This window comes from Pyxicephalus adspersus, chromosome 1 (assembly GCF_032062135.1).
Source record: "Pyxicephalus adspersus chromosome 1, UCB_Pads_2.0, whole genome shotgun sequence".
Taxonomy (NCBI): domain Eukaryota; kingdom Metazoa; phylum Chordata; class Amphibia; order Anura; family Pyxicephalidae; genus Pyxicephalus; species Pyxicephalus adspersus.
In genome coordinates this window covers 104,236,779-104,255,709 of record NC_092858.1, presented here as the reverse complement: position 1 = coordinate 104,255,709, position 18,931 = coordinate 104,236,779, and positions in this window count along the sequence as shown.

Here is an 18,931-nt window from a genome sequence, read left to right as displayed (position 1 = left end):
TAATGATGAAAATATTACAGCAAATACAAAATGATATGTCTAGGGTGACCCTGTGAATTATTACAGTCTGTCATTCACCTATATTTTAAAGGAACCATAAAATGTGTAACAAAAGAGATTTAACATAAAATTAGCAATGCTCCTAGAATCTTTCACAGTGTATTAGGTGTAAAAATTGCTTCATTGGTATTCTTATTCATTCCTAATGACAACATTAGGATCTATTGATCACAAAGTCAATGATATTGATTTTGTGGGATACCATCTGTTTCAGCAGCTCGTCATTTTACAAGCATAGTATTAAAGATATTTAGCATATGAATGTTGAATGTGGTTAGATAGTAGTAAATCTGTGTAAACTGGACATTCAGCAGATTTAGCATGCTGAAGAACAGAAATCTCTTTTCATGTGTCATTCATAAAGAATTAGATGTCTAGCTCAGCATTTAACAGCTCCTTAAACCAAGTACTGTTTAATATGCTGAATATCTGAATGAAGAAGTATTTACATATTGATGTTGAAAAGTAAATGTTAATTTGTGTTCATGCAGCAGGACTGTGGCCAAGTGTGGAACATAGGGCAGCACTTAAAAAAGTTCTACTCCTACATTGTTGCATCTTTTTTTTTAATCTTTCTTATACAATAATCTGCTAATACATTTAGTGGTTCTAGGGTTTAGTTTTGTTTACTTTAGTTTCCAGTCAAATGTCTAATGGACCAAATAGACCAAAAAAGTCACATTTTATTTTTTTTAAAAAGTACCTTTGCCCTAAGATACAGGTGGGTGATCAGTGTGCACAACCTCTAGTGTCCAAAAAAAAAATTAATCTATTTTTACAGAAAAAATACTTTGTGTGGGAAATTCCTGCCTAAAGATACTGCTCACTGGAATGTTGTATAATCAGTGCAGCTGCAAAATACTCACTGTGTATGGGGGAGCATGTGACCCCTTTCCCATAATGTGAGCCTAAGCAGCTGATTGCTAAGCCCAAATACTTTTATGTGAATGAAGCGGAGACCTAATTCGACCTGGAAAAGCCCCAACACTATCTGGCCAAAAGCTTACACAGGGTTAGGACTGAGGAAGAATGGAGCTAGGGAAAGGCGAGTTTAAATTAATAAGGGGCTGGGCTTTAAAAAGGCTCTGTTATGTTTCCCTGAACAGGGAAAGTCAGGGAGTCTCTTTAATTAATCTTAACTGGGATCGGTAACTAGTTGAATAATAATTCAATTTATTAGGACAAAATATTTTTTTAATTTTTTCATAAAAAGTACAGCCTCTACTGCAACAGTAGTGCTGAAAGGTCATTGACAATTGCTTCTGAGAAACATATACATAAAACATTGTACAACATGGATACATTTGCTCATTAGTTTCACAGAACCAGACAACAAAAAGATGGCAATCTCCCACATGTGCAGTGAGATTGCCATTTTTTTTTTTACAATACAGCTGCATACATCACGGATCTGTGTAAGTAAAGTAAAGGTGTTATTTTTTACTTTAGGTCCACCTTAATAAGAAAAGATTCCTGATTCTTTTTAAGTTTTTATGTTTGAGACCCTGTATCTGGCAAGTTGTTATGTTCAGGGGCCTGAAATTAGGTTTAGCATCAGCTTCCCAGGGTTCCCTGTGTACCCTGAAAATTTCACGTTTGTACAACAATCGGTGTTGGGGATATGAACGTTTCTTGTATATACTGGAGGTAATGACAGCAGCACGGACACAGATACAGCTCTCATGCTGCTGGTATACGAGGGTTAGGATTATTTCACAGTGCAAGAAGGACGGGGAGCAGCCATAACCGATCTAAAAGCTGCACTGGTGAACAATTTTGAACAAATATTTTGTTGAATTCAATTTTTAAGCTTATTTACACTAACATAGGTATGCTGATTTTGAAAGTTCAGTTAGTTTTCTTCTATTACGTCAGGTTTTTTCTCTACCGCCTATAATAATATTAACATAATTATTTCTGTATATGTTTATAGACTTCAACTGTATGCATTTAAATTGCTGATATACCAGCTAATTGGCGAAACGCGTCGGGTATAAAAAACAGTTATTGTGAATCAACACTTGTCTGCAGAAATACAAGATATTGGTAGATATGTGTTTACATAAGTAGATGACCTATGTATAGCGCCCTCCAGGGCCCAATTTTACTGCTTTGGACCACAACCTGCTAAGGTGGCGCACAAGTACTGTAATGAAATGTATTGTTGTTTATGAGCTGTATCACCTTATATCAATACATATTTGTTTTGCCAAAAGACCCTTTCTTTCTTGCGTATTTCATATATTATTGACCACTAAAGGGTTGGCACGCGGTCCTCAAGGACATAGCTACTTTGACTTTAAACCACCACATACCTTCCTACCCTCTAACAAGTGTAAGACCTAACTAAACAAAAATGCTTTTCCCAGTGCTATAGGAAAGTTAAAGCCCTTAGCTATAAACCAGTAGCAAAACTATTTATTAGTATAATTTGTGACTTTTTCTTTTTCAGTATCACAAAACAATGTCTTGAAATATGTGAAAATCAATAGACAGTCTGTGTTTAATAGACATGGTTCTCAAAAGTATAGGTCATGACCCAAATTGGGTTGTGTGAATGTGCTCATAGTCTCCCTAGCAGCCAATCAGATGCTGAAAGGTATAGCCCCAGTGATAGGAGCTAGTGGGTTAGAATTGTGTCAATGTCAATGTGTGCGGGATGGATGTGGGGGTCCTGGGAGTCAAGCATTTAGGATCAGTGATGAAGGTAAGGTTACAAAGGCATGTGAAGAGGTGATTCTTGGTAGCAAGGGATTTCAGGGAATGGAAACATGATCAGTGGTGGAGGTGAGGGGGAGGGCTGCAGGGGGTTATTGGAGACCAATAGTAAAAGGGGAATTAGGGGTGAGCAGTGGTGAGGGGGTTGAAGATGAGCAAGAATGGACAAATATTTGCAGAGGTAACAGGCATATGTGATCAGTTGTGTGGGAGGCAGGACCGGATTAAGACCCTTAGAGGCCCTAAGGACTTAAAAGATTTTGGTGCCCCCATATATATGTAATTGAAAATTTACACAATAATAAACCTTAAATTAAAATCTTATTTATTGAAATTAAACAAAACTTACAGTAAAATGGAAAATAATCTTTATTTTTGTATACTTCCACTTTATTTATATTTGAAAAGTTTTCTCCTACTTTTTTTAATTGCAAAGTCTTTGATCAGATCCTCAAAACTAACTCTTTGTTGCATAGTTGTTCTGATGTTCTGATTCAAAGTCTGCATACAAAGTTTCCCCTTCTTTTAATTATCTATGGGGAATTTTTTCTCCTTCGATTTCATGACCCTTGGCAGAGGTCTGCACTTGTCGGAGGTCTGCACTACATTATTGTATATATTTGTATGTAATTTTTTCATTTAATGTGAGGGCCTCTTTTGCGGATCCTGGTTTAGCTGCACCATTTGCAGTATCGCACCATATGGACCATGAACCATAGTAAATTTGGCTATAAAAAATTTCTGTGGCGCCCCCTTCCCTTGATGCCCTAAGCATGTACTTATTTTGCCTAATGATTATTTTAGGAGGAGTGTAGAGGCGAGCAATGATAACACGCATATGCAGAGAGGCACAGCTCTTTGAAGTACAAAAATGAGTAGTGAACAAGAGATTGGGATGCAAGCAATGGTCAAGAACTGCAGAGGTGATGTTTAAATGTGTCTGTTTTTACTTTTGTTTAGGCACAGCTATTCATTTATATATGTGGGTAGAAGGATTGAAGCACTTGTGCTTTGTAGGCTTAAGTTCTAGTTAGCTTTGCCCTCCCACTGCCAGTGCATTGTGGTTACACCCAACAAATTCTTTGTGACCAGCATAGTGCAGCCTCGTCATTCTTCTGTGCCCAGGGTAAGTATTTCCACTGGATAAAACACAATCCACTAAAACATGATTTTATTAGCAATATGATAGCTTTTCATTTTACTGCTTATAATGGAAAAAATAATACATTTCAATGCAAAGAAAATATTTACTGCATGTGTTTATTCCCCTAATATTTAATGGCTGCTTTTATCTATTTTATAGGTTTGATGACATTTTTGGTAATAATTCTCTACCTGGGTCCCAGTACTGTGACAATTTTACTCTTTGGGCACATGGAATAAAATGTCTCAGAACCCTAGTTGTAGAGCATGTTGCTAGAAACTTTATACTGGACAGAAAAAAGAATGGAAAAAGAAAAAAAACACAGTATTTGGTTACCTACATAACTTTTAGTAAGGTTTTCATTTCATTTTAGTTTTTCATTTCACTTTATCAGCAATATTGTCTGTGATATTTCAGTTAAGGTACATCAACACAGCTGATGTGACCTCATCTTTTAAAATCAAGAGGCTGGCTCATCAAGAAACACCCTTATTGGCTTTTCTAAGCCTGTTGACCTAGGTATAAATACCAGGAACTGATTACTATGGATTTGGCCCGGTGAAATTAGCATAAGTTTGACCTTCATTATTTTTAATAATACTTGGATGGTAAAGTGGTCTTGCCTTTTATTCTGTATTCCTGAAAAGGCATTTATGAATTTAGAAATATTGCTACATATTGCTTGTTGCACTATTACCTTTTTCATGAACTTCAGATAGGACCTGACTTATTAAAACTTTTCAAAGCTAGAGAAGATACACTTTCATCAGTAAACCTGGGTGATCCAGCAAACCTGAAATGAATCTGGCCCAGGATTGAAAACATTTGCTAACAGATTGCAAATTACTGGAAATACATTCCAGGTTTTGTGGATCACCCAGGTTCAATGATAAAATTGTATCTTGTCCAGCTCTGGAGAGCTTTATTAAATCAGGCCCATAGTGTCCAAAAAAAGTTATAAGAATAATACAAATGTCAAACCTTTGGACCTCATTTTTGCCCCATACACTAATATATTTTTTTTTTCTTGAAACTGAAAATGAATAAATGGCTTTATTGAAAAAACAAATTAAAAAAAAACTGTCTTCTCATCTAATTTTCCAGTAAATTGTAGTAAATGTAGCACTGTTTCCACCTTGACCACAACACAACCAGTATATGTGAAATCTTGAGAAGGTGAAATATACATACATTTATTTGAACATTTATTGATTCAGAATCTCAGGTGTCTGTAATGGAATTCGGTGTACCATGAAGAAGCAGAGATATTGTTTTTCATTTTCAGCACACAGTATAGAAACAAAGTATAATGTGCATGATACAAGCTTAGATAACAGCTAGCCTTATTAGCCTGAGGGGCCTCTCAAAGCAAAGAACCTACAAATTAAAAAATAATAAATAATAACAGAAAGACTAATTAATGAAAGGGTACCTGTCGGAATGGCTTTTATCTTTTACTTCTGAGGTTCCCATTTAGAGCTGGTGGCTACCTTTAATGAACTTCTAGAATTGATGGATGTTTCATGGAAGAACACATTTTTGCCGTGATATGATGTGTGATATATCTGCCCTTGAACTCTGAAGTTTAGGCGGAGACTTGGTTACTTTTAAAGGAGTGCTATTACTATACAAAAAGTTTCTGTCAAACCATACATGCTAGGACAGTCACAACTTTCCTTCTGACCATACAACTCAATATCTTATCAATACTGTATGCTAATATTGGTACTTCCCATCCATGTTGTTCTGCAGTGTTCACTGTTTCCTCCCTGTAACCTTCTCATTACCGTACTGTACTGTATTCTGTAGTGGGCTGAGGTCAAAGGGAGGAACTAATGGGAGCTGCATGTGATTACAATACAACTACAATAGAGGCACAGGAACATTTAAGGTAAGTATTCACCAAAAACAGGCTTGACACTTGAGGTTTAAGATCTGTGCAGACATACTAGTGAAAAGTTGCAGATTTACAATCTTTATCAGTTAGGCAGACAATATAAAGGTAGCAAGTTAATACAAAAAGGAGCAGAAGCCAAACCAGGATACCAGGATAGGTCAGCAATCACAAGAGGGCAAACGGCGTAATCTCAAATGCAGAAACACATTACGAGATGTTCACAGATTCCTTCCCTTTGTTTCTGAAATGGGTTGGTGCTGTCAAAGTACAGGAGGCTCTGTGTTAGATATGTGATGGAAATGCCCAGCCGTTCATCTTTTTTGTAACAATAGTGAAAACTCCCTTAGTAAACCTACTTTCTATATTTCTGGGTACTATCAAAACATCCACAATAGAGGATCTCTGGTACATCCTGACAGCAATTAGAATGTTTATTCCTAAGTTCTGGTGGTCCACTTCCACCCCCTCATTATGAGATTGTTTCTCAGAAATAAACATTTTACAACATACAGTGATGCAGCAAACCTAAAATGGATATCCTAAAAATCACTTTATATTAGTTGGCAAAAGTTTTCAACCTTGGACCAGTTCAGATCTTGGTTTGCTGGTTCACCCAGTTTCTCCCATTTTAGTCTATCCTCCCCAGTGTTGGTAAGCTTTATTAAATCATCCCCATTATGTAGTGGTGCTATTTGGTTTGAATGGTACCCCAACACACACCTGTGTTGTAGCACACTGCAGTTGGTGAAATAGAAAATGGGGCATGTGCAATTACAAATATGTTGGGGTACATTGTAAGCATTTTGAATGGGCTGTCATTATTTAATGCAGATCAAAGAGGAAGTCAACTGAACAGAAAAAATAAATTCACTAACCTATACCTAGGCAGATCCGTCAATTCATCCTTGGTTCCTTAAATCGGGTCCCTCATTGTCCCAGGTATTCTTCCTTCTGGGTGCCTACATCTTCTTTGGCCTTCTTCCTCTTTCTTTGTTCATCACTTGATCTTGCCCTGCGCAGGCGTAATATCGGGTGATGTAGATACGGGAAAAAAGAGTGCCAATCTCAGGAGATCGGGCATGCACAGAAGGAGCAGCTAGAACCTTCCTGGGATGCTTGATGAATGTATAACGAGAGGCTCTGGCAATCAAGATAGAAAGGCGAGGGGCTTAAAAGTGTTTTGAAACCCCTCCCCAAAATAGAAAGCATTTTTTTCCTTATATAAAAGGGTTGCCTGCACATATGGAAATGGTAAATAGAACCATCTTTAGTCTCACAAAAAAAAAACACACAGATCTAAAGTCTGACAGTTTGCCAGCTAACTGACATCACATATCTTTTCCCCCAAATACTGACTGTACAAATATATTTCAAATGGACAGCCATGTAGCTGTCTACAATCATTTTACTGTGCAAGTTCATTATTTAGCTCTGTACTCTGAGGAGTTAAGATATGTGTTTTGTCTTTGTAGAAGTTAATGTCTTTTAGAAATTTTTTTCCCATACTATTCCCATATATTACATCACAGCTATTGGCAGTATAGCATTGATATAACTGATAAAGATCAGAGAAGTACATTATACTGATGGTATTTTTTCCAAAAATAGTTTTAAATATTTCCATGTTAAATGCAGATTTGGGAAGCCTAAAAAATAACAGAGTATTTAGATTTTTAACTGGGCATACCTGTACTGCACCAGTTTACCCAGCTACCTTTTGATGTTATTCTGATATTTTTGTAACATGCTTGCTTTTAATGTAAACCATATACCCCAGGCTTCTCATATACATAATACCTGATATAAAAAAATTAAGCAATAAGTACTAAGACATTTCCCTCATTAACCAATCTGATTATTACATTGATGTTTGATCACAAGGTAATAAGTACATTTTTCATATAGTGATAATTCACTTTGAAAAAACGCTGTTTTTCCCACCTTCCATGTCTGCCAAAAATGAAACCTGCTCTTTAATTGTGCTGTTTTTTTCTGTTTTTTTTCTGAAGCTCTTTGCTCTAAGCACTAAAATAAAGACTTTCTTCTCTTTTCGAGCACACTGCCTCTTTTTTTTTCTGAATAAAACTTTGCTTTCTAATGTAGTAGAAAGTACAAACAGAGCTAGAGAGCAACAGCTAGTATGAACTAGAGCTTCAAGTATTGCTTTTTGTTTTGAAACTGCAACCTGCAACATTGCTTTTATATTTCTTTAAATATTTACATGAAAATTCTGGACCCATTTAGTATATACTATGCATTTTAATGGCTTTTTGTATAAATAATAGATATGGTTCAGTAAACAAAATGCATAGTTTTCTTCCATTAGTGATTGATTATCAAGCCCCAGACATTGCCTTTAGCGTCAAACAAGTGATATCACAGGAGACACTCCAAGCACAGGATCATCAAGCAGACATTTACTGCATGTCATATAGCTAGAACATTGACAAGTTACGAGAATGATAATTTTGAGAATGTGAACATTTGAGAGGTTCGGACACATCTCAGAGTAAACAAAAATGCCCTAAGCACAACAGAAATTGCAGCAATATGCTTAACTATAGAAATAAAGATTTTCCTATCTACAACTTCAGAGCCCTAACTGAGCATAGGTGTATTCAACAGCAGCTCATTAAGACTATAACAACAAAATCAGACTTGAATTGAGAGTTCTCGCTCCTCCATTATGACCACACGTGCAAATTACCTAGTCACAGAAATAAAACTGAATATAAATTCTATCTGGGTTCAAAGCAAACCCACCCAGCATACAAATACAGAAAAATGTGCAGGTATGTTTGCATTTAGGCACAGTACTGCATTAGGTAAGAGGCACTGTAGGCAATGTAGGCACTTGGGAGATATTCATTTAATTCGGACAATGTAAAAAAGGGCTGGAACTTCGGTAAAATTAATATTACAATCTTGTGCATTGGTTTAACTGTAGAATAAAACAAAATACAGCAAAAGTCTACTGATCTGACAATAGAAGCAGAAGAGCAAAGGCATTATTATGTAATGTAGAGGGGGGAGGAGTGAGACTCAAATTTAGGGACAAACTGGGACAAAACCAAAGGTAGAAAGGATTGCAAGCTAGTGGATCAGGAATGGGGTTTACCTTTGGAATATGTGTTTTTTACTGTTTGAAGATGCTTATCTGGCCAGCAGCGCCGGTCTGGCTCTGTATTCTGGACTTACCACTTTGTACTGCATTAACTGTGGGCTCTGCATTATCTGTGGGCATTATTTGTACTGCATTATCTGTGGGCTTTTGATCCTCTGTCAGTCCTTTCCCATACACCATCCCTTGCGCACAGTAGTCATGTGGGGAACTGTGTGCTGGGACAGCGCATCTAGCCTCTCAAAGCTGAGTGGGGGCTTGCTATAGGTAAAGAATGCAGCATTAGATTGTGAGCACTGGTGCTGGACCAGGGCCTTACATATAACCCTTTATGAAGTATTTTAAACTAAAACAAGACCGAAAATTAAAAGTGTATTATCGAACCTTTCTCTTCTCTGTACTTTCAGCATACCTTGAGTAATGTACGAAAGCAATAGATACTATTAAGACACATCTTCTGAATTTGCTCTCAGATTCAACATTACAATTTTCCATCCATTGTCAAGGTCTTCTGTCATTTTCAAGATCTGAAATTAAACTATTGCTCTGGAAGGCTCTGTACATTACATCACCATCATCCACTACAACCAGTTCCTCCAATTCTTGAGCTTGATTTTTGGTATAAAACAGTAAAATGCAAGCCACAGATTTGATGTACGTGAATAATATATTGAAGTCAAAGAATCAACATGACAGAATTTGCAGTCAGCAATGGCAGCTAAATGATGTACATTAAGGTTGTACATCATGATGTACATTGCAGTAACTTGTGTAGTGGTGGCATTCGGTTTGAATGCTACCCCAACACACACCTGTGTTGCAGCGCACTGCAGACGGTGACGTAGAAAAAGAAATTATAGGCATGTTGGGGTGCTGGACCTATCATCAGAATTTGTACTTTATAATAAAGGGTACACAAATTCTTTTATGTAAGGTAAAAATAACCATCTTTATTTTTAGAGGAGGGACAATGAAGAAACAAGATGGCAGCACCCAGTGTTTCCTCTGCAACGGTAAGAAGGCAGAATACAGAATCCTGGAAAGCTTCGGAGGGATACAGGGATCTGCAGAAGTAAAGGTAAGTTTTTTTTTTGTTTTTTTTTTAGTTTAGTTACTCTAAAACTTATTGACACCTAATATTTTTTTAAACATTTTATTTTTATTATTTTTATATTTTCATAACAAAAACAGACAGAACAAACAGCAATGACATTATTACAATCAAAAAGGTGTTGGTCATATTGTACATATTGTACCAAGCATCAATAAGACATACAAACAAGACAAAACAAAACACTATACCCAAGAGAATAGAACCCTTACATTTGAACAACTAAAATTATCCATATCAAAAATCAAAAATCAATAACACTGCCATTTACCTGAAAAAGTATGTCAACATCATAAAACCCTTCCCTTCTGTTATCAGACACTCATCTCCCACTCCTCTCAGAACCCTTTAAATGGAATACTGGAAAAATCGGTTTACCCTGTCCCTCCTTATATAGGTCGGCAGTTAAATCCTTCATCAACCTAATCTCATTCACTTTACATATCCACATACCCATGGATGGGCCTGTGGGCTTTCTCCACAAAACACCCAATATTTATTGTGATAACAAGGAGCTTTGTACCCTGTCTTATTGCTTTGACATCGAAATAGCTTTAGGCCTCATGTCTTACTCAGAAAAGAATGTAGAAAAGGTTAACTCTAATCATTATTTACTTTGAATACCCTCATATGCTAGTAGCTAGTAAGTGGACATAGCAGGTAGAAATCCAAAACTGTTAAGTACCCTTAAGATACTTGAACTAAGTATAAATGCTGTGATTATTATTTACTGAAAATTGCATGTACGACTTAAACAATACTGGTTGAAATCATCTTGTCGAAATACAGGGAACACAATTCTAATTTCACAAAATGAGCTATTCTTCAAATGTCTTTTAGCACCAAGGCTAAATCAATGTTCAAACTCAAAAAGAAAAATTTAATTCAAATTAGACTGGCATAAATACAGAAAAAAAAAACATATATCTATATAGTGTAAAAATAAAGTTTACAGATACCCTGTTGAATTTTATACAGGTTAGCTACATCAAAGTGATTCTTCTCCACCTAGTCCCTTTTTGTTGCACAATGTGTGCAACAACTCCTGGAGGGTGTCTAACTATGCCCTTTTAAACTACAAGTCCAAAAGGGCTTTAATAATGTATAAAAGCACTTTCATGGACACACATATACACAGCCGCTGATCACACCAGCTAAAGTCAGGATGCTACACATGCATGTGCAAGATCTGTAAGGGCCAGAAAAAGAAAAGGGTCTGACATTTGCTGCAGGGCAGCTTTATTCATTCAGAGACAAACAGTTGTCTGGAAAATGTCATGAATGTTAAAGTTTTCAGCAGAACAAGATGTGAGGGGTATGGAGATACTTGTTCTGGTGAAAACTTTCAATAAGGACACAGTAAGTAACATGAAAATCTCCCCAAGGGAACACAAACAGTAAATAAATATATAAACTGACAATAGTCCCTACTCTATCCAAACGTTTTTGGCTATACATATACTTTATGAAGTACAGACTGGTAACACAAAAGGGTCAATAATAAGGCTGTGAATTTCACCTTCACTCAAATATTCTTTGTAGGAGAATTCTCTAGATCCATGTGTTTCAATGGCAGTAATTAATTCTCAACCAGGGAATGTTTTAGTGAATGTCAAATTCATTGCCATATAAATAGAAGATTGGTCATCTTATTTTCAACTCTCAGTAAACATCCACATCTGTAAATATCACTCTTTTTTAGTATGTATTTTGTAGAAAAGTAAAATAATAGTAATAACCACATTATAACCACAACAGTTCTCCAATTCATTAACACTCTTTTTTTTAAAGTTTTTACACCATTATGGTTTTTTATTTTTTATAGGCTAAACATTTTTAACAAACAGTTAAATATGTACAAAAAGTAAGATTCTTTAGCATCTGACAATACTCTTCTGTCTCCTACATCGACCCTGACTCAGGCTCTCCTTTATTATATTGGAAACCCGTTAAAATTTCACACAATTTCCTGCACAGCAGTATATATATTAATGCTGGGAACCAATAGGTTTCTATAATTGGACCTGTAGTAAAGCAGACCAATTAATCCCAGCCTTCTTCTGTGTTTCACTGATGTAAAATGACAGTGTTGAGAGTAATTGGATAGGAGGATCCTCTATTGCTTACTTTAAAGTATTACTGCTCTCTCCTGATTTAAAATTCACTAAGCAGCAGAAGTGACACAGAGACATGGTGTGTCAAGTACTAAGTAATCTGTATCATCTGCTTTGGAAGGAAACTTTTATTCTACATTAATATAGTGCACTGTATATCACTTTATATCCAGTATTCATTACTCTGTCCACCCAATGCCACCTTTAACACATTACAATTAACAGGAAGTGTTACATTCTAAGCTCAAAAAATACATTTATCTAGATAGGAAATAGGTTAATTCATTTCAGGTTTTATTATATAGCAGACTAAAAACAGGCAGCTAATTGTGTGCAATACATTTTAAGTGACTGCACTGAAGAAAATTATAAGCTTTGATATTGCGGTCACTTACACTGTTATTAGCTTGGATACATTGATAGTGCTCTGAAGCAGTAAATCAGCAATAATAGAAAAAGTATAATGTAAGTAAGAAATCTGTTACTACATGTAAAATGTAATTAAAAAAATGAAATACAAAGAATTTGTTAGCAATTCTATCAGAGTTCAGATCATATATATATATATATATATATATATATATATATATATTAAAAGCATCTCTGTATTTCATATTTTTAAGCTTTTGCAATAAAAAAAAACATTTATTTTAGCTCATTCCAATTGTCATTATTTGGCTTTCAATCATTTCTGTATTTCTGAATTTTTCCTATATGATTGCAAAAATGATTTTATTATAAGGGCTCACATGAAATGACACTACAGATGTACAATATTTGCTTAACGGTGTTGTTTCAAGCAAACAGTTTTTAAATAATTTTGAGTGGGAAAGTGTAAGAACCTTTGTTAGGTTTACCTACTATCAGGGGCTCTTGGGTAGATTTCGACGTATTTGCAATCCCTATTTAATGTACAGCGCTGCGTAATATGTTGGCGCTATATAAATCCTGTTTAATAATAATAATAATAATAATAAATGAGATCTACTCCATTGTGGCCATACCCTCTGAAGTCATTAGCTTGACTGATGAAACTAGTTTGGTTTGTTTTATGGATGAGATTCAAATATACAGTGATTATGAGGATTTAATGTTTGTACACTTAGAATAAAACAAAGGTGCTGGATGCTGACCTAAAAAGAATTTCTAAACTGGTTGGTGTAACAGGAGATTTGTTTGACATCTTTACTTATCGGTTAGACTGCATATTGAAAGTAGTGATCCACTTGTATGCGTCGTACTAGGTAATGAACGGGTCTCTGTTGATCTGAACTTGTATTAGGGAATCAGCAGCAAGCAGAAAGGTATAGTAGCCCAGTGGATAGTCCCTCAATCTATAGATTGATACCTTGTTCCTCTCCCTGTCAATGCTTTTAGGCTCAGAGTCAAACTGTATGCAGTGAGTGTGATGGGAAGGTACACTTCTCAGATTTTTATGTATCAATTTGTGTTTATTGAGTAGACGAAAATGATAAATGACAACACAGATATTACACGTATGGTACAGAAGCATATTAATTCCACAGGATTCAACAGTAACATATTGCTTATGAAATAACAGGCAGTAACAAAACATCCAGGCTATGGCAATAAAAATGTCTTCTTGTGATTGGGAGGGTGAGTACAGCAACCATGCATGGTTCATTAGGTATTTAGAACATGAACTTAGTTAGAGAAGCTCCAAGAAGGTGAGATACTGAAATGCAACCAGCATGTCCTGTGGGCTGTATATTTTTCCAAAAAGCAGTCTAAAGCTAAATACAGACATCAGATAATTGATGAGCGATGTGTATGGAGATGGGGCACTAAGTTCAGACTACGTGTAAGACCTACCTCATTTTGTCACTGGCTTGTTGGTTGATTGATCCTTGTGTAATAAAGTTTGATATTTTTTAGTCCAGTTCTTCCCCTGTAACTTTACATCATTTAGCAGGGGGACTAGATAATAGTTTAGGAAGGTCTATAGAAAATAGAAGTGTCTATTTTTTTAATCACACAATTATATGAGGAGGGTTGGATTTAGACAGTCACTTGTCTTGAGGGTATTAGGAAAGGTTCTAGAACGTACATACATTTTATTTTAGCCCTGTATATTATGCTATAGCTGTACTTGCAAGCTTTTGAATGGTTTAAAAGCGGAACTAAACTGCCAGAAGTTGCTGGTCAGTTTTGTGCCCCCAGGTTTTTCTGTCATAATGTGCAAATATGCACAATATATTTGCACATTATGGAAGGCATATCAAAAGGAACCCATCCAGCGCTACAGTGTCTGCTCTCCCCTTTGTTACCAGCACTTTTATCTTTACCTGGCTTTTTTCAGGTTTAGCATTTGGCCATTCTAATTGAATGTCACAATGCAACTGCTATGGAGTTTTTTGTCCTGGTACATAATGTGCCAAGACTGTACACTGAGATATAGGATATTTCCACGTTATGGCCTACTGACCCGTCAAAAAGAACCCATCCAGTGCTGCAATGTCTTCTCTCCCTTCTGTTGCCAGCACTTCCATCTTAGCTGCTCCTCTTCCAGGTGTTTGGCCATCTTTACCGGACATCATGATCCAACTCCATACATGTGGACACTTAATATATTTAATGATTTGGTGTTGATACTACTTGTTATTACTTATTACTGTGTGGCTATAAATTACCTTAATTGGATGCACATATTAGTGCTTCCTTTAGTTCTGAAGAAGCATTCTAACATGTGAAAACATTTCTTTGCATCATCCTAATTTTTTTTATTTCATTTTTTTATAGTTACCAATACAAAATCACATACAATCATGTAATACAACAATAGTATAACTCGTTTAACAAATCATATACATAACAAAGCATTCAAATGTTTGGTATGTGACACCATATTCAGGGAAGGCAATGTCTGCTGCATTATGTAGGTTACAAAATTATGATCCATGTTCTCCTTAGTCTTAGTCTTTGATACTCAGTACACTGTGCTGTACATTACATACTCATACTTATATTGTTTAATGTCTCAGTTGCTGGTTGCTAAACAAACTCCAGTTGATTACTTGAATATGTAGTTGCTGACTTACTTCTGAAAATTTTGGTTGATTGCACATTAGGAATGTCAGACTCAAGGCAAAACCCCTCAGTGGCATACACATTTAGTATAGGTTTGCGTTTTAAATCTTGCCTTGCTAAGGAAGATGCACTGGCATGGGTTGAAAACCCATGACAATTTAAAAAGCCATGAGAATTTGGGCAAGTGTAATTTTTACTGCAACTTTTCTCTTTTTACCGTATCGACTGGTTTTGGTCCTTGCATGGCCTCTTATTCCAGTGCTATTTGGAAAGACTCAGCCACCTACCAAGTCAAGTAATATTTTATGGATCTAATGAGAGGGATATATGCTTTTGCTTATTGAAGCTTACTTTTTTAAAAATCTTTCTCACTTCCCTTTCATGCTATAGATTTGGATTGGTTTATATATGTTTGTTATGATGCTGATTACGAGAGGTGTCAAATGCTTTCACAAGTGCGTCTTTTGTGCGTCTGGAATGTGCCATCAAATTTGCAGAAAAAGTGATATACAAAAATTAGGCCCTTAGATAGTTGTACAATTGATTGTGGTGCTTAGGAATGATCATATTAATGACAAACAAAATTCAACTAGTGAATCAAAGGTTGTTAAGTTTTTTCACTATTAGAGAAGGCTTGTATTTGTGAATCATTAGGCCTGATTTATTAAACTTACATATTTTACAATTTCATTAGTGAAGCAGAGTGATCCAGCAAATCCGGAATGGATCTGGTCCAGGATTGCTGGATTAGCCAGCTTCAGTAATGAAGGGGTATCCTCAGTATATATATATATATATATATATATATATATATATCCTACTGAAATTTTATTTATTTATTATTCGTTTTGTAGCAGCTATTTTTATTACTGCTGAATATAGGGTCCTGTCCATGTATTTATGATGTATGTTTTTTTTTTAAACAATAATGTGTGCAATATATAGAACTAAATACATTGTTTAAAGGTAATGCTTTTTGGTAATGTTAAGGCTATACTGAACGCTTAGTATTTATTTAAAAAAAAGTACAAACAAACAAAAAAAAATAAATACAAAATGGAAAAACAGGTATCTATTACTTTTTTCTGTAATATGGTGTTGTTTGTTTCCCTGTTACATGTGTCAAAAGGGTACTTATGTAGTTTATGCAGACATGTTTTTCCTTGTCATTACATTTAGTTTGTTAACAATATTGTAAGTGTCAGATTACCATTGCTTGTAATCTGCTGATACATATATATGATTTTACCAGGGAAACAGAGCCCGAACCCGAAGGCAAGGTAGGGTCTTTTAGACAGGCAGCCTAACACTGTGTGTGCCTGAGAGCAGTTTTTAGCGTTTAACCACAGGTTTGAACACTTTGTCATGCAGTTCATTGCACCACATGGGATTATGGGTCATCCCCAGCTCTATAGCAACAATCAGAACAATACTAATTACTAGTTACTGGGTTAATAAATTCTTGAATCATTTATATTATCATTACCTATATGTCACAAGGACAGGATATAAAAGTATGATTTAAAAGTCAGAATGCAACCTTGTATACATGGGAGGCTTTACAGAAAAACATTTATTAAATATTCTTTTTAGTACTCTTTAAAGCCTGCAAGATACCATATAGTTTTATAGTTAAGAAAACATACCTTACCTAAATCATGCTGGACACACTCTTTCTACTATATACAGACTGCAGTGTAGACTTCCCATTTCTTCCTTCTGTATCGGTTACATTATACTCTTTTCCGTGCAATAGAATGACCTTCAGAAATGACAGAAATTAAAAGATACACACTTTTTTACTTCCTTTATTAGAACTAGAAATAAATATGTGCAATGTGTGGAAGTCAAAATATTTACAGCTTTGTGAAAGATTGCCATATATGTGTAAGGTACATATTATTTTTGTAACCCAGAAAACATCTCCAAATATTATTCCAAGAAAAGACTGCTCACTACCTTTGTTTACTGCACTGTACGTGGCAACCTATTTTAGTAGCCAAAAAGTTACAAGATGAAACCCAAAGTAATTTCATATAATTTCACTAAGCAGCTTAAATGGCATGGGTGTACAAGGAAAATCAAGCACAAAGAAGACTTGATATTCTGTATTACCTTTCTGGTGGCTCCTTACTCATTACTCCTTAAACTGTTCCTTGTCCTGCCATTTCAGGTATTCCCAGGTGAACAACTTGAATTTTTACTACGCTCATCCACTCACTTTAGTTCTCACTCCAGGTTGCACCTCCTGTGTTGACATACACGTGATCAGGAAGAACCACAGCTAATGAAGGAGATGATAAAGAAATAGTCCACCAGAAAGAAGGTATACATGTATGAATTATTTTTTTGTCTGTACAGCTGGCACTGCTTAAAAAATTCCATGAATAAGTTATAATAACGACCTGAAGTAGTAATTAAACTAGACCTATCATCAAATATATTTGCTTATATTACATATATTTTATTTTTAAGTAGTATCAAGGTATAACACTAACATTTACTTTTTCTGAGATCATAATATTCCCATTGGAAAAGTATCTGCATGCCCATCCAGAATGATTCCATTCTTATTCAGTTCCTTTACAGTGTGATTATCATCTGTTTCCCAGATGGAGATGTTGGTTTAGAAATTACACATTTATGTGTGTCCTAGTGCAGTTCTTGGTTGTCTGTAGTAAGTCACATGGTAAGAAATTGCAGTAGGGAACTGATCAAAGTTATGTTGCTGTTAAGCCTATCAATCTTTGCATCTAGGACATCCTTTTCAATCCTGACATTGAGATCTTCTTATTTATAAAAATAAAACACAATGCATACATGCAAGCTTGTGTTGAAAGAGTGGCCCATAGCCATAAGAATTTAGGGACAGGGCCTACATGACGGGAAGCCTAGCCCAAGGGTGTTAAGGGATAATAAAATGTAGTAAGGCTAGAGGGGGCTGTGCTAGTGTGGAACCTGGGGTAGGCGGGGATTAGGAATAGGATGAGTTAAAAGGGGCTGGACAGAAGTGAGAGGCCCTCTTTTGGAAGAAAAAGTTTCTGTTAGGACACACGTAGGGAGAGGGAATTTCAGGGCCTCTTAGCCCAGCTTAGGAGACAGAGTCTTCATCGGGTGAAGCCTGGCTTCATGCCAGAGTAGCTGGGTGTGGAAGGGGGGGTGGATTTTGTGAATCTCTCCCTTCGGTTAGGTTAGCAGGGTTGCAGCCTCGGAGGCACAGGCCTTCGGTGTGCCTGGGGAGCCTGATCCCTCCAATTTTTTTCAGGGGACTCAGGGAATACCTGGGAGCCCCTTAAGGACCCCTTTTTGCTGGGTTAAGGAAGTCTCAGACAGGGAGCAGTCTGGGGACGAATCCCCTGTCTGTTGCTAAGCTTTGGGGTAGGAGCTGCAGCTGTCAGGGTGAGCAGCTCCTGAAACCCTGGGAGAGAGGCCTGCAGGCCTGGGGCCTCTCTTGAAGCAGGGGTTACTTTATATTGTGGGCCCCCTCTGGCTGGCTGCATTGCACGTGGGGGCTGTGGCCGACAGGGGGCGCAGCCCCTGATCTTCTGTAAGTAGGCCTGGGTTGTGTAGGCCTCACCTATCTATTGTCTACTGGGGCATTGCATGCAGGATTCCCAGGACCAGAAGTGACATCACAGGTATACACTATTTCTCCCAGGGTCAGTACTGGGAGAGGGTATGCTCTATTGCTCCCTGGTATCAGTGTTGTTGATGGTAT